The sequence below is a fragment of the Danio rerio genome, chromosome 9 (genome assembly GCF_052040795.2).
Source record: "Danio rerio strain M-AB ecotype USA chromosome 9, GRCz13ab, whole genome shotgun sequence".
Classification (NCBI taxonomy): Eukaryota; Metazoa; Chordata; class Actinopteri; order Cypriniformes; family Danionidae; genus Danio; species Danio rerio.
The window spans coordinates 52884385-52900000 of NC_141029.1; the positions used below are offsets into that span (position 1 = coordinate 52884385).

Genomic DNA, 15616 nt, shown 5'->3' on the forward strand with positions numbered 1-15616 from the left:
AGCAACTTTTTTTATTTTATTTTATTTTATTGAGCGTAATTATTTAACTACATATCAGGAGACCGCGGTTATCCATTAAAGACATGGCTATTAACCCCCCTCAACAGCCCACAAACTGAACAAGAGTGCAGATACAATGATGCCCATTCTCGCACTCAGTTGTAGAGCAGGCAATTGGGCAGCTTAAATGCCGATGGCGCTGCCTTGACAAGACTGGAGGGGTGCTGCAATACCGCCCTAACAAAGTGTTCCTCTAATACATCTGTGTCTTCCACAGACACGGATACTACTCAAGACAGTAAAGTGTTGCCCACAATTGAGGCAACTCTCTCCTCAAAGGCTGTTAGTTCAGCATCCCCTGTTCCCACGCCTGTTTGGTCCACACTTTGACGGTGCACCGCTGTTCTCCTCTTAACCTGCACCTTTACTTCGAAACCATTTCTTTTTTAATTCGTTCACAGTGCGATGTTCAGACCCCATTGCATTAACCGCGTCAGCTAAACTCCCCCACTCTATTTTTTTTTTCTGTTGTTAATTCCGGAGGACAAACTTGCAAATATCATAGTTTTTCTCCGGCCTACCTTTGATAGGAGCACCTCCAATTCACATTCTGTGAACTTTCTCTTCTTACTTGCTTTTGTCATTGCTTTTTCGTTTGGTTTTGCCGGAGTAGTGCCATTACCTCATTTATATGGGGGAGGAGGCAGGGCGGGGTTTTGTGCTCGTGCACATGCGCTCAGTTTCACGTTAATTTGGATATACAAAAAGGGAATTTGTGTGGGATTTGCGCAATGTTTTAGTATTAATTCAATGCAAGGCTTTGTACATGAGGCCCCAGGAACTGTGGGATGTTGTTACAATGATAATTGTGAAATTTAAAAAAGTTAAATATATTTGTCTTGTTAATTGTGGGTGTCGAATAACATTAGCAATAATCTTGGGTTTGCATTTTGATTTGTGTGAGTTTTTGACATTTTGATAAATACCAGTCATACATGTATTTCTAATTGTTTGTTGAAGTTAGTAAATACATGGGCCATTATTTTAAACTGCTACCTTACAAGTTAATTGGTCACACTTCACAATAAGGTTCATTGGTTAATGTTAATTAATGCATTTACTAAGATGAACAAACCATGAACAATACATTTACTACTGTATTTGTTCATGTTAGTTAACGTTAGTTAATGAAAATACAGTTGTTCATTGTTAGTTATTGTTACTCATGGTGCATTAACTAATGTTAACAAGCACGGGCTTGAATGTTAATAATGCTTTAGTAAATGTTTAATTATGATCAATAAATGCTGTACATGTGTTGTTCATGATTAGTTCATGTTAGTAAATGCGTTAACTAATGAACCTTATTGTAAAGTGTTACCAGTTAATTGTATTTTACTCTATATGCCAAAAAACACTCCATGATTGGACCCTCATGCAGCGCAGTTTCATTTATTTCTGTAACCGCAGAAAACTTCTCTTTTAAAAGTCTCCCGACAGAGCTACAAATTAGACGGGCTTCTATTTGAGCGAGCGAAGCTTTTCAGCGCCTGTGCTCTCAGAGCTCCCCAAACCGTAAATCTGCGCCGAATCTCCCTGTTTATGGCCAAACCTCCCCGGAGCCTGCTGTCCAGAGCTCTGCTGGGATTCTCTCCGGCTGTAAAGTGCTTCCTGAGTAATCATTACTCACAGTTTTGGAGCAGCGCTGGCTGGCAGCGTGTTGATATTTCCTCCATCCTTTTCATTAATTGAGTATTGACGGAGATTGGAGAGTCATTACACCTCATTGATCCGTCTTATTTCTGCAGCCGCAGCGTTGCCAAACTGGCGGACAAACAGCGAGAGCTTGAGGGAATTAGTTTAAAGTGTATAACTCAACATCATATCATAACCAGCATCTCAGCGTGAGTGCCTAGAGAGCTAAATGAACCGGCTTCTGCTTCCCTGAGCTTATTCGGGAGGATGCAGGGCTCAATTTGTACAGCTATACAGTGCTTATTTTATTGGATATTCCTCTAAAATACATTCATGCTTTGACCTCTAGATACTGTATTTTGCATGAAAAAAATTCTAATGTAAATATAGCTGCAAGCAGCAGCTGGGTCCAAGCTCTTTAAGGCAAATGCTTACAAAATAAGTATTGCAGGATCTACTGAAACCAATGGTGAAAAGACTATGGCATTTTAAGTTATTGGCCCTAGAAATGTAGTATATTAAAACAGTTATGGCACAAGATACAGATTGATCTTGTCAAAGGCATTTGTATGCTTACTTGAAATCATGTTGCATGCTTTTGAGAGAATTTCTATGTAAATCAATCAGATTTAAGGTCATTTCTCTAACAGTTTGCATTTCCAAAATCATGTTTTCCAAAATTATCCTCTTTTTGACAAATATTGATCTAGAAAGACAAAACAATTGCACTGCAATGATTTTATAGAGGTTGAGTACAAAACCTGTCCATGATTCTGTCAATCATTTTTCCTAAGGTGTAAATACAACATGGGCTCATTCTGAAAGCGCAGCCCTTTATACGTTTCTGGAGATTGCGAAATATGTAGCCAGAGCTACGTATGACTGCATTTTGTCTATATAAGGAATGCTACGGGGTGGTATGATGCCGTTCCTTTTCTCGCTCACTAGCTTACCTATTATGGACGGCTTTTCCACTGTTATCAGTTTGTCCAGTGGTTCGCCATGTATGCTGGCGGACTTGAGACACAGAGGGGAGTTGACCACAGCAATGGGATTCGAGTCCAGTGAAGAACGGTTCCAGAAAGCAGGTAAGACTAAAACAGACCTAAAACAGACCTAAAACAGAAGCCAAAAAATAAAATAAACAAGTAAATAAAAAGGAGAGTTTGGTCAAATCTAAAAATGTGGTAAAATCAGGCTGCTGTAAGGGTTTTTCCATTTCTGAATTGCTTTTGAAAACATTGGCTGTTTCTCATATCCAAGAACGCAGAGAACGGACTTGTGTTCTTGTGGAGACCTTGCCAGGTGTCCTCGGAAGAACGAACTCAGGAGACCGCGAGGGCAGAGAACGCGTCCTTTGAGAATTGAGATGCTGCGTTCTTCCTGATGGTCACATGACCTTCACGTGTTTTAAATGGTAAATTATTTAAACATCACAGCATTCATACAACGATTTATTGTTTTTCCCCTTTTCAAAATATATACTTTGAATAAAAACATTATAAATATATGTTGCACAATATAAATAAAACAGATTTTAATACAAATTTCAGCAAACAAACACCCTTAATGTGTTTATTCCATTATTATGATGTCCATGGTAATGTTTACTTTCACCGTTTCATTTAGGGAAACTCCTGAGGTAAATAAGTCATATCTATAAACTTTAATAATAAATCTAGATAAAATGCAGCGCTTCCCACCTTCAGTCGCAATGACTTCTGGGACTTCCAGAGCAAGTTCGGTGCTCAAGTCTGCATCGGTGCGTCCTCGATATCAAAAACACATCCGGGAAGTTTCACGTGTCCTCCGTACTTGCGGTCTTGAGTATTGGAACTGAACTTAGGCACCTGATGATGACGTTTCACGAGAACACGAGGACGCAAGACCACTGAAGAACGCATATTGAGAAACAGCCATTGGTTAGATTTAGGGAAGGGGGTGGGTGGGGAAATCAGTCAGTTGGTCATTCAGTCAATAGCGCCCTCTGAAGGATTTACGTGAGAACAGCAGGTGCAAATGGTACTTGGGAAAGAAACAAAAACTGCAGAAAAAGTACCTCCTGGGACGTATTTCGCTCTCTCCACAAATGTATATAGGGGTTTGTAATAAGAATGAGCCTGGGTTGTATAAATATTACAGTATGCGCCTGTATGAAAAACCATGTATTGTTGCTAGGTCTAACAGGTGCTTACAGTTCATTGGCCAATGGTGGCAAGTTTTTGGACAAATTACAGCTACATGCTTAAATGAATACAGAAAACAGCTTGCAACAACTTAAAAAAGCAAGCATACTTTTTCAGTCCAGGCTCATTGGATAAACATGCCTAGATCAAATGCTTTGTTTCAGGTGTGTTTTGTTGCAAGTTTCAGATGGTAAATTCACTAGAGGGAGCTGTTTACATTTTTGCAAATCTGAAATAAGTTACTGTACTGAGATTGTGTGATTGTCTCCCCTCCCCTGGGATTTGTGGTACAGAGTACACTAGCAAACCACTGACCTAAAACTTTCTCTTAACCCAACCAATAGTGTTTTCAAAAGTAAATGTAAGCGCAAAGTGCACTGCGACCAGGGCGGACTGGGACAGCAAAAAGTTACTGTCGGGAAAAAGTTACTGTTATCCAGGCCACATCTGACGAGATCAAGAAAGTGATGGCTAAAGAACCGGGAGGGTTGTGGTGATCTGTATGTTAAGAGTAGGGTGGTTGGTGGGTGGGCCAGAGTCACGGTGGCAGGCCAGAATGACCGTCAGGCCACTGTAAAATGTGTGCTCCCTAGTGCCATTTTACATGGATTTTATCTCCTTTGTGGACCCATCTAAATCTGCAGTAAGTATACTGTTATAATCACAGTAAGTACATTATAATTAATTTTAATGCAGGTACATAGTAGTTAACCCCAGCCACAGCCATACCAGCCTGCAGCCCAAGATTGGTTACTTACTTAAGCTAGGCAGGACTGATACTGGTCAGAACCTGGATGGGAGACCACACTGGAAAACTAGATTGCTGTTGGAAGTGATGTTAGTGAGACCAGCAGGGGGCACTCAACCTGTGGTCCTAATGCCCCAGTAAAGTGAAGAGTACGTTTTACTGTCAGTGGGCGCCGTCTTTCGTGTGAGATGTTAAACCGAGGTCCTGACTCTCTGTGGTGATTAAAAATTCCATGTCAGATCTCATAAAGAGCAGGGGTGTAACCCTGGTTTCCTGGTCAAATTCCCTCCATCTGCCTTTACCCATCATGTCCTCCCAAACATCCCCATCCATCGAATTGGCAGTATCAATGTCTTTCCACTCCACCAACAGGTGGTGTGTGGTAAGCACACTGGCACCGTTGTTTTGTGGCTGCTGTTGCATTAACCAAGTGAATCCTGCAAACTGGTGATGGAGTAGGGAGAACCTTCTCATGATTGTGAAGGGCTTATGGCTTATGGATTGTGTGGGTGTATGGCCACACACGATAAATGCACTATATAAGTAAGGCCATTTAATATAAAGACAAGCACTCTTTGTTTTTCAGGGTGTACTCACACTGGGCTATCCGAACCATGCCCAGGCCCATTTCCCAGTTCGTTTGACAAGTGTGAGTGTTCCAAATCAGGTCCAGGCAAAGCGTGCCTAAGCACTAAACTGAAGACGCAACGTCACTTTTAAGTGACTACTTCATATTGAGTTATTAATCATTCTTACTTTTTAATGAATGCAAACTGTCATAGTTTATTAAAGATACAAACCCTCTTAATACATGTTAACGGCCACAGCCATATCAACCTGCAGCACAAGACCGGTTACTCACTGAAGCTAAGCAGGGTTGAGCCTGGTCAGTACCTGAATGGGAGACCACTAGGGAACACTAGGTTCCTGTTGGAAGTGGTGTTAGTGAGGCCAGCAGGGGCCGCTCAACCTGTGGTCTGTGTGAGTCCTAATGCCCCAGTAAAAGTGAAGGGGACACTACACTGTCAGTGGGCGCTGTCTTTCGGCTGAGATGTTAAACCGAGGTTCTGACTCTCTGTGGTCATTAAAAATCCCATGGCACTTTTTGTGAAAGAGCAGGGGTGTAACCCCGGTGTCCTGGCCAAAGTCCCTCTATCGGCCCTTACGATCATGGCCTCCCAATCATCCCCTTCCACTGAATTGTCTCTATCACTGTCTCTCCACTTCACCAATAGCTGGTGTGTGATGAGCGCACTGGCGCCGTTGTCCTGTGGCTGCCGTCACATCATCCAAGTGGATGCTGCACACTGGTGGTGGTGTGGAGAGACCCCCCCTCAAATTGTGAAGCGCTTTGGGTGTATGGCCATACAGTATAAATGAGCTATATAAATACACATTACATTACATAACGGTTCAAGACAACCATGCCTAGTGTGAGTACATCGTAAAATAAGTCTAATCTAAATAAAAACATAGACATTTTGACTAAAACCAGGCTAGATTTGGGATGTGAAAATATAATAGACATCTAAGAATAACCCAAAACTAGACTAGACATCAAACAGGCAAGAATGAATGGCTACACATGTGAACTATGTCTAATCTGTGCATTTGATCAGTAGTCATGACTAACTATTCTTATTTATCTATTAGACTTTCACTGAAAGCCCAAATGTATCCTTAATTGTTTAAGTAAAGCCAACAACGTTTAGACATCTATTAAATGTCTAATTGCAAGGTATATTCCCATAACAATTTAGGAAAAACAAAGCAGTTATATTAAGGTTTGGGTTATTTCTTAATATCAAAATGTTGCATTCCTAACAAGCTGACAAGAAAATGAATGAATGAATGCATTCCTAACACGATGGAAGAAACTAGAGGGAAAATAGAAGTTTATCTGAGCTGTTGCAGGTTATTACTTTTACAATTTAGACATGTAACGGGCACCAAAAATACACACTTTAAAAGCATTGAAAAAACGTAAACAGTCTTTTGAAAAAGGAAGAAACAGCTACTGCTAGCCACATCTGCTAAGAACAAAGGTCACTGACAAAAATGTTAGCGGCAGACATTTCAATTGCATGTTAAATGTTCTGCTGTGGTCGATTTATAGCAGTTGCTTCCTTGACATTTTTACAAAGTTTCTCCTTAAATCTTAGGTCAGATTTCAGTGATATACAGGCTCATGAGTTCAGGGGTTTCGAGAGCACTTTCATGGCCTGTTGTGAACTTGAACACATCATTGCTGATAAAAACACTGGTTTCCACTCTATATCCTGTTCACAACTGAGCATGCAAACCAACTCTCTCTCTCCTGTGTGGCTGGGAGAAGAAAAAAAAAATGCAGCATTTCAATCCATAAATGTAAATACGGTGCTGCTCATCTCTGATGATAATGTACCACTTTTGTGTAGGTTGGTGTTAGCAGGGAGAGAGACGGGAAATGAAGATCTTTCTGCTAGTGGGTAAAATCTATTGATTGAGAATTCCTACAGCTCTGGAGTGATAAATATTCATTGCGGAATCTGATTGTGAAATGGTGATCAGCATTTGAACGGATCGCTTTTTCCCTGCCTCAACATCCGCGGTTGTAATTGCTTGACCACAGCTGCTACCGCTCCAGCTCACCCACAGCTTTAAATTCACATGGGAGGCCTGGAAAAAAGCCGAAGCTTCAATCTTTAACGGAAATAGTTCAACCAAAAGTGGAAATTCTGTTATAATTTACTCACCTTTACCCACCAGCATGCTGCAAAATCCAATAACAATTTTTTTAAAGGATCCTCATGTGTATTTTCCATATTGCGACAGCTTGCCAGGCTCCTAAAATGACAAATAAATCAAATACAAATAATAAAATTGACACAATAGCTTCCATTCTATTGTAGTTACGTAATATTTTGTTCAATTCTGCGATTTAAATTTTAAGCACCCACTATAATACATGCAAAAGCAAATTTATTAAATTAAATTTGCTTTCATAAACCCTTTTAAAATCTCAACATGGATGTAAATGAGATTTACAACCCAGGCACATTCTGAAAAGGTACCCCATATACATTTCTAGAGAGTGCAAAATACATCTGAATACATCTTTTTGCAGTTTTTGTTTTTGCGAATCCACTAGAGGCCGCTGTGTATGCTTTTTGAGATCTCAAACTTTTTTTGCGAGTGCCGTTTGCAACTGCCCAACTGGCATAAATCAATCAGAGGTCGATGTTGACTGATCTAAACCCAGCCGATAGTGTTTTCAAAAACATCGATTGACCCACCCACCCACTTCCCTCACAGTGTTTTCAAAAGCAATCCAGAAAAAAAAAAAACCCAAGGCAGCCTGATTTTTACCACACTTTCAGATTTTACCACATTCTCATTCTGTTATTTACTTGTTTATTCTAGAGTTTGGCTTTTCTCTTACCTGCTTACTAAAACCATTCTTTGCCAGACTCGAACTTCGTCATCGTGGTCAACTCCTTTCTCAGTCTAAAGTCCGCTGGGCCTATGTTGGAGATTTCAGAAACATGACAGGCAAATTTTTGAGTATTAAAATTTTGTCCTTTAAGCCAATCTGTTGTATCGAATTTTAGAAGACCTGGAATTGTGGGATATTGTTGCATACCTATGATATAAAGTAAAACATCATTGTCATGTTAATATGTTATTGTCGTTTTGAATGATATTGGCAATCTTGTGTTTGCAGTTTGATTTGTTTGGGTTTTAGTTATTTTATATAGGTTTATTAATTCTGAGTGAGGCATAAGACTAAAAAAAGTTCAACCAATTAAAATTTGTCGAGACGACAATTGCCATAGTTCTGATAAGTTGCCCAAACTGTCTGTCAACAAATGTAGATTTGTACATCTGCGCACCTGTTCAAGCAGATCCGCCGTTTGTGTGTGCACACAAAAAAGAGAGTCACAGCGGTAAAAACAAATGCTAAATGAAAACTTTTTAAAATCCTAAATCAACATTGGAGTTGCACGCTGAAGGACCACACCATGGCTAAATAATTTATTTTAGACAGGTATTGTTGTTTTAAGACTATTTTAGTCATGCAAATCTGAATGTAGCTGATGTAGATTGTGTTGTTATGAATGGGTTATATGCACAGAAGTGTTGTTCAGCCACTGAAATGTTCCAGCGATAGATTGATGTGACTATTTTTAGCTTCATAAGGTCATTTTACAGCATCGATAATGTAGATTTATATTTAGTTTAACAATAAAACATCAGTAAATAGCGCTATTCAGCTGAACAATGACAGCCTGTGAAGCGCTCCCTATAATGTTTACCATGCTGCTCTGAATATTGCTCTGAAATAGCATGTCAGTTTGGCTTAGTAATGAGTGTAATTCCTGCACCACAAATCTCATATAGTATTGACTAGTGCCTTGAAAAACAGTAAGTCTTTAGTCTTAAGCCAGTTGTAGGGCTAAGTTAATGATAAATATGACTCACTGTTTGTGATTTAGCTGTGTTGAATGCAGAACTGCCATTTTACTTCGAAGGACATATACTGCCATCAAAAAGCAATCGAGACGCTTTGAAAAGCACTGTAGATCTCAATACCATTTTAAATTGTTATATTCAGAGCTTGATACTATTTAGTATTGGGCAGAAAAAAACAACCTGCAAGGTGCTATACAGTTGAAGTCAGAATTATTAACCCTGTGAGTTTTTATCCCCCCTGTAAACTTTTTAAATTTAACACATTTCTAATTAAAAAAGTTTAAACAATTAATTTCTAATAACTGATTTCTTTTCTCTTTGCCATGATAAAGTACATAATATTTGACTAGATATTTTTCAAGATAGTATTCAGCTCCAAGTGACATTTAAAAGCTTAACAAGGTTAATTTGGCAGGTTAGGGTAATTCGGCAAGTCATTGTATAACAGTGATTTGTTCAACAGACTATCGAAAACAAATATTGTTTAAGGGGCTAATATATATATATATATATATATATATATATATATATATATATATATATATATATATATATATATATATATATTTTTTTTTTTTTTTTTTTAATTATTATAATTAAAACTCTTTGTATTCTAGACGAAATCAAAAAAATAAGAGTTTTTCTAGAGGAAAAAAATATTATAGTAAATACTGTGAAAAATTCCTTGCTCTGTTAAACATCATTTGGATAATATTTGAAAAAGAAAAATAATATATTCACAGGAGGGCTGGAATTAAATCACTGACTTCACAGGAGATGAAAGACTTCACTGACTTCAACTGTGTAGTTATGTGTTCATATCGTTCTATTGTAAAAAGCAAAGAGGGAATTGCATTGTGCAGGTCAACTTGTTTTCCACTGTGCACATGACAACACAAATAAAATAAAATAAAAATTAAATAAAGAACCCAAAGGTAAGTAAACACAATACCCTCTTCTTTCATTCTCCAGCTGAACTATGCCTTTAAAAGCTCTCGTACTCTGTCTTCAGGACATATTATGACAGATACTAATAAGATTGGTTTCTCCTTGCGAAGATTCAAAGAGAAAGATTCCCCTCGATCCATTCCAGGCACATTCAAAGGCAGGGGACTCTGCCCGAACTCCCTCCTCTTCATTATCATTCTCAGGTTATCCGCCGCCAAGCGAAATCTGGAGCGCAAATGAATTAGTGAGAATTAAGGAGCCTCTGTGGTGTGAACCCTCTCCAAATCTCTGCTAAGATGAAAGGTACACAGCTCCCGTCTCATGCACCTAAGCTCCGAGGGATCAAGCACCTTCATGAGTCTCCTACTACTCCTCGTTCTCTGAAATAGCAGTTTTAATGTAGTCCAACGTCTGCTGACCGTGGGCTGGAGCCGCTTGGGAGACGGGCGGCTTTTCATAGCGGGTACCGGAGGACGACACCTTCGCTCGCTGGCCATTAATTACTGACTGAGAGCCGTGCAGTGGTGATCTCCTTTCTCCAGGCTGGCCTTCTGCACGTCTGAGATCCTCATAGGAAATCAAAGAGCACCACGTCCGTCACCCGGGTCTGTTCGCACCGCTGCCCGGCCGTCATGCAAGAAAGCGCAATGGTGGCATTGAGAAGATTATTCACACAAAGCGTCTGCTTTAAATGAGCAAGAATTAGTTTATGAGTTAAACGTGCCTATATAAGGCAGAAGTGTCAAGTTTAAGAAGTTTATATAAAAGAAAGCTTATTAAAGGGGTAGTTCACTCAAAAATGAACATTATGTGAAGATTTTTTATAAACTAATTTCGGGAGGATCACGAGCTTATGATTGCTTGCAGCCGGTTCCGCATTATTCAATTTATGATCCACCAATCAGACGATTCCTAAGCCACTATAAATACCCTAAGTTCCATATGACAGCCATATTCGTTTTGAAGAAAGCCCCCTTCCACCTCTACTCTTCCTAGATGGGTGGCCCAGTGGTTGGCACTGTTGCCTCACAGCAAGAACGTCATTGGTTCTAGTCTTTACCAAACCAGCCAACCTTTCTGTGCGAAGTTTACACATTCTATCCGTGCTCAAGTGGGTTTCCCCCGGTTTCCTCCCATACTCTCAGAAATAAAGGTACATGAGCTGTCACTGGGGTGGTACCTTTTCAAAGGTCCATATTAATACCTCAAGGGTACATATTAGTACCTAAAAAGTACAAAAGTATTCCTCTTAAAATTTTTAGGTACTAATATATACTTTTGAGGTACCAACATGGACCCTTTAAGTACAAATGCGTACCTTTTGAAAAGGTACCACCCCAGTGACAGCTCATGTACCTTTATTTCTGAGAGTACACTGTCCAAAAACATGCAACCTAAGTTCATTGACTAATCCCAATTGGCACCATAGACTTGCTCCTAACCACACAGCAAAATATCCCTGGCCCATCCACACAATCAGCTTTTGCTTGGCCCTCATGCCCACATGCCGCGGTGAATTATGGTACATGACTGGACCAAGTCAGGCTTCCAGACAAGAGCCAAGTCACAGCCAAGCTAACTGAGCCTGAACTGGGCCAGATATGTTGGTGTGTCAAGACTGTAATGAAATTGATAAAGCCACGAAGCATTGCCCTTTTAGGCGCTCTATGGGTGTACTTTTCCTCGAAGTGACCTGATTGATAGAATTTTTTTTGCCTTTATTCAAAAATAATAACAATGTGTCGAAATAACTTACACGGCCCACATATCCATTACTAGCATCTGGGCAAAATGCTACATTTGATATATGGCCCAAGTACTGTGTGCCACCTTAAGACAGTGCCACCTCTGACAAACCCGGGCCCTGTTTGGCTCACATGCTTTATGCCAGTGCCGGATGAATGCCTGCTGTGCAAGCTCTATGCCAAATCTGGGCCAGAATTCTTTGCTACCTGGGTAGTAAGTAGTTATCCCTCAAGAGCAATCACTGTCTGTTTATTAGCTACTACAGCAGGGGAGTTATCGACATCTACCTGAGCTCAAACTCCCCTCTCGCCTTGCAAACGGGAGGAACCCCGGGGATCGAGGATCTTATTAGCTCAGGGCTCTCTCCGGGGACAGCATACCAAACAAGCTTTATAGTCAATCATCAGCTAAGTGTGAACTCTTGAAATAATAATTTATTCTCCTTGATGTGGATTTTAAAGCTGTTTGAGACACAATAAGATATTTGAAAGAATATCGGTTGCGGGGATAAATTATTAATAGATAGAAAAATTGCTATGGAAGTCAATGGGTGCCAGCTTACCAGCATTCTGTAAAATATCTTCTTTCAAGAGTTCACACTTAGCTCATGATTTATACATAGCTTGTTTGGCATGCTGTCCCGGGAGAGAGCCCTGAGCTCAAGGGATCCTCGAGCCCAGGGCTCCCCCCCTTTTGCAGGGCGAGTGGAGATTGAGCTCAGGCCTATCTCAAACTCCCCCGCTGCTGAGGCCAAGGCGAACTTCCTGAGAGTAAGACATTATAAAAAAGGTTTAGGCTTGTTTTATCTATAATATTAAGCACATTTGGATGGTGGGAGGAAACCGGGGAACCCGGGGGAAACCCACGCGGACACGGGGAGAACATGCAAACTCCACACAGAAATACCAGATGGCTCAGCGAGGACCCAACACCATTGGTATTCTTGCTGTGAGGCAACAGTGCTAGTCACTGGGCCACCGTGCCGCCCATTCTGGATAAAGGAGGAAGAAGGGGAGGAGGGGGGTTTCTTCCAGACGAAGATAGTTGTAGAAAGGAAATGAGGATATATATAGTGATTTGGGATCCTTTGATTGGAGGATCATAATTAGTTAATGTGGACCAGCTGGGTAAATCATGAGCACATGCTCCTCTCGAAATTAGTTTAAAACTAAACTTCACTTTGTGTTCAGTAGGGGAAAGAAACTGAAATGGGCTTTAAACAAGTGAACGGTGAGTAAATGATGGCAGAATTAACATTTTTGAATGGACTGTGCCTTTAAGAATAATAACTAATGACTACCACAGAAACAAAACAAAATTTATGTACAACCCCAAATCAAAGTTGGGACATTATGGAAAATGCAAATAAATTAAAAACTTAACGATTTCCAAATTTACTTTGACTTGTAGACAGCATGAACACAAAATATTCATGTCTTGTCTGGTCAACTTCATTTCACTTGTAAATACACATCCTGTCCTGTCATTCAGACCTGCAACACATTCCAAAACAAGTTGGGACAGGAGCAGTTTAGAGCTAGTAATCAGGTAAACTGGTTAAATAATGATGTGATGTGAAACAGGTGATGTCAACAGGTGATTGTAATTATATTTTGGTACAATGCTGATCCAGGAAAGGTCTAGTGCTTTAGGAGCAAAGATGGGCAGAGGATCGCCAGTTTGCCCACAAATACATGAGAAAATGATTGAAAAATTTTAAAACAATGTTTCTCAAAGAAAGAGAAGAAGGCATTTGGATATTTCAGCAGTGCAGAACATCATTAAAAGAATCAAGGAATCTGGAGGAATTTCAGTTCATAAAGGACAAGGGCGCAAACTTGGAGAACTACCATGATCTCCAATCCCTCAGGCAGCACTGCATCAATAATCCTCAATCATCTATGAGCGATATCACCACATGGGGTTAGGAATACTTTGTCAAGTAGAACAATATAGAGTTACATTCACACATGCAAGTTAAAACTATACTGTGCCAAAAGGAAGCCCTATGTTAACATTGTCCAGAAGCACTGTCAACTTCTCTGGGCTCAGAGGCGACAGGGATGGACCATCACACAGTGGAAACGTGTACTGTGTCAGATGAATCAGTATTTCAGGTATTTTTTGGGGAGAAATGGATGCTGTGTGCTCCAGAATACAGAAAAAACGATCACCCAGACTGTTCCCAGCAACAAGTCCAAAAGCCAGGGTCTGTCATGGTATTGGGTTGTGTCAGTGCCCTTGGCAAAGGTAACTTGCCTTTTTATCTATCTGTGATGCACCATTAATGCTGGAAAGCACATAGAGATTTTGGAGCACAATATGCTGCCTTCTTTTCCGGGGAAACCCATGCATATTTCAACAGGACAATGCAAAACCACAGTCTGCACACATTACAAAGTCCTGGCTGTGGAGGAAAAGGATACAGGTACATGACTGGCCTGCCTACAGTCCCAACCTGTCTCCAATAGAGAATGTGTGGTGCATTTTGAAGCACAAGATACAACAATGGAGACCCCATACTTTCTTCCTACCTTCAGATTGCAGGAAGAATGGGACAAAATGACGCCTGAAACACTTCATCAGTTGGTGTCTTCAGCCCCTAAACATTTTTAAGTGTTGTGAAAAGGAATGGCAACATTACAAAGTAGTAAATGCTTTACTGTTTCAACTTTTTTTTAAATGTGTTGCAAGAACCAAAATTGAAATACATGTTTATTTAGAAAAATAATAATATGCTGTTGTATTGTCTGCAATGAAATACAAGTTAAATTAAATTTAAAAATCACTACTCTCTTTTTTTAATTGCAATCTCCATACTGTCCCAAATTATTCATCTTTAGGGTTGTATATATAAACAGCATTTGATGCATATATTTAAACATACACTCTCCTCTCAGGGGGTCTTTAGCATAAAACAGTCTGGAAGAGTGAACACACTCCTGAGCATTTCTGTCAGAATAAACAATACTAAAACCAAATAAATAAATAAATAAAATCACCCCAAACAAACACGCAGTGAAGTCTGTCTGTGTTGTGCACTATGCCCCCCGTCCATCTCGCCCTCCTGCCAGCCCAGTTTCACAGCAGACTTTCCAGAAACGCCCGGCTCTTTCTCCATCACACGCTGCCCTTGTGCCGGACATCAAATGACCACTCAACCCCCTGAGGAGCGCTCAAGTTCCCACCTCCTCATTTGAGCAGCCGCTCCGCACGGGACGCACGACATCTGCCTGTCTGCGAGAGGGAGGCGTTCGCGGACCCCTCGGCCCGTCTGTCAGTGGATCATATTGGCCTGTCACGCCATCCAGCACTTATTATTCAGTACAGGGAGAGCAAAAAAAGGAAGAAAAAAAAGAAGAGTCAGGGGAAAACGAGAAAGAGTTTTCTTTTGAAACAAAATATATCACAGAGTCTTTGCATCACATACAAACAATTTCAAAATAAGAACACATCGAAAATAGGTTCATCCTCAATTACAGTTAAGATAATGTTATTATAACACCAGTTTAATTACTGTGCTTGTTTTTAGTTTTTTTTTTTGTTGGTTTTATATGCTATTATCTGCATTTGTGTTGTTATTGTATTGTGTCCCTAGTGCTTTGTACTGCATCTGCTTTTCATGTTGCCTCTTGTCCAGGTCGTCATTGTAAATGAGAACTGGTTCTCAATTGACTTACCTGGTTAAATAAAGGTTATTATTTAATTCAAAAGACTCCACATCATTCATTAAACTGTAATACTTAAGCCTGGTTTATACTCGACGTGTTCGTTTGAGTGCGAGTGGCCAAAGTGACGTCATCGTGTAATTGCGGAAGTTCGCTTTGGGTGCACGCAACAT

The 15616-nt window shown here is 40.1% G+C and overlaps 2 protein-coding genes across 4 annotated transcripts in view; one reads left to right on the forward strand and one right to left on the reverse strand.

The window, feature by feature from the left end:
• The window catches only part of ifih1 (interferon induced with helicase C domain 1), a 751550-nt gene that overhangs the window by 293720 nt on the left and 442214 nt on the right, over positions 1–15616 (forward strand). The window lies entirely within an intron of this gene.
• The window catches only part of LOC147835437 (uncharacterized), a 152947-nt gene that overhangs the window by 6563 nt on the left and 130768 nt on the right, over positions 1–15616 (reverse strand). The window contains exons 15-20 of one of the 3 annotated variants that reach the window (XM_087268629.1): positions 14778–15088; positions 14310–14377; positions 8051–8131; positions 7365–7455; positions 2649–2811; positions 1691–1824 (exon numbers count right to left, since the gene is read on the reverse strand). The gene's annotated coding sequence lies outside the window, so the exon portion shown is untranslated. Of the gene's footprint in view, positions 1–1690; positions 1825–2648; positions 2812–6499; positions 7288–7364; positions 7456–8050; positions 8132–10033; positions 10649–14309; positions 14378–14777; positions 15089–15616 lie in introns of those variants that run through there. The other 2 variants (XM_087268627.1, XM_087268634.1) reach the window with 2 other exon arrangements.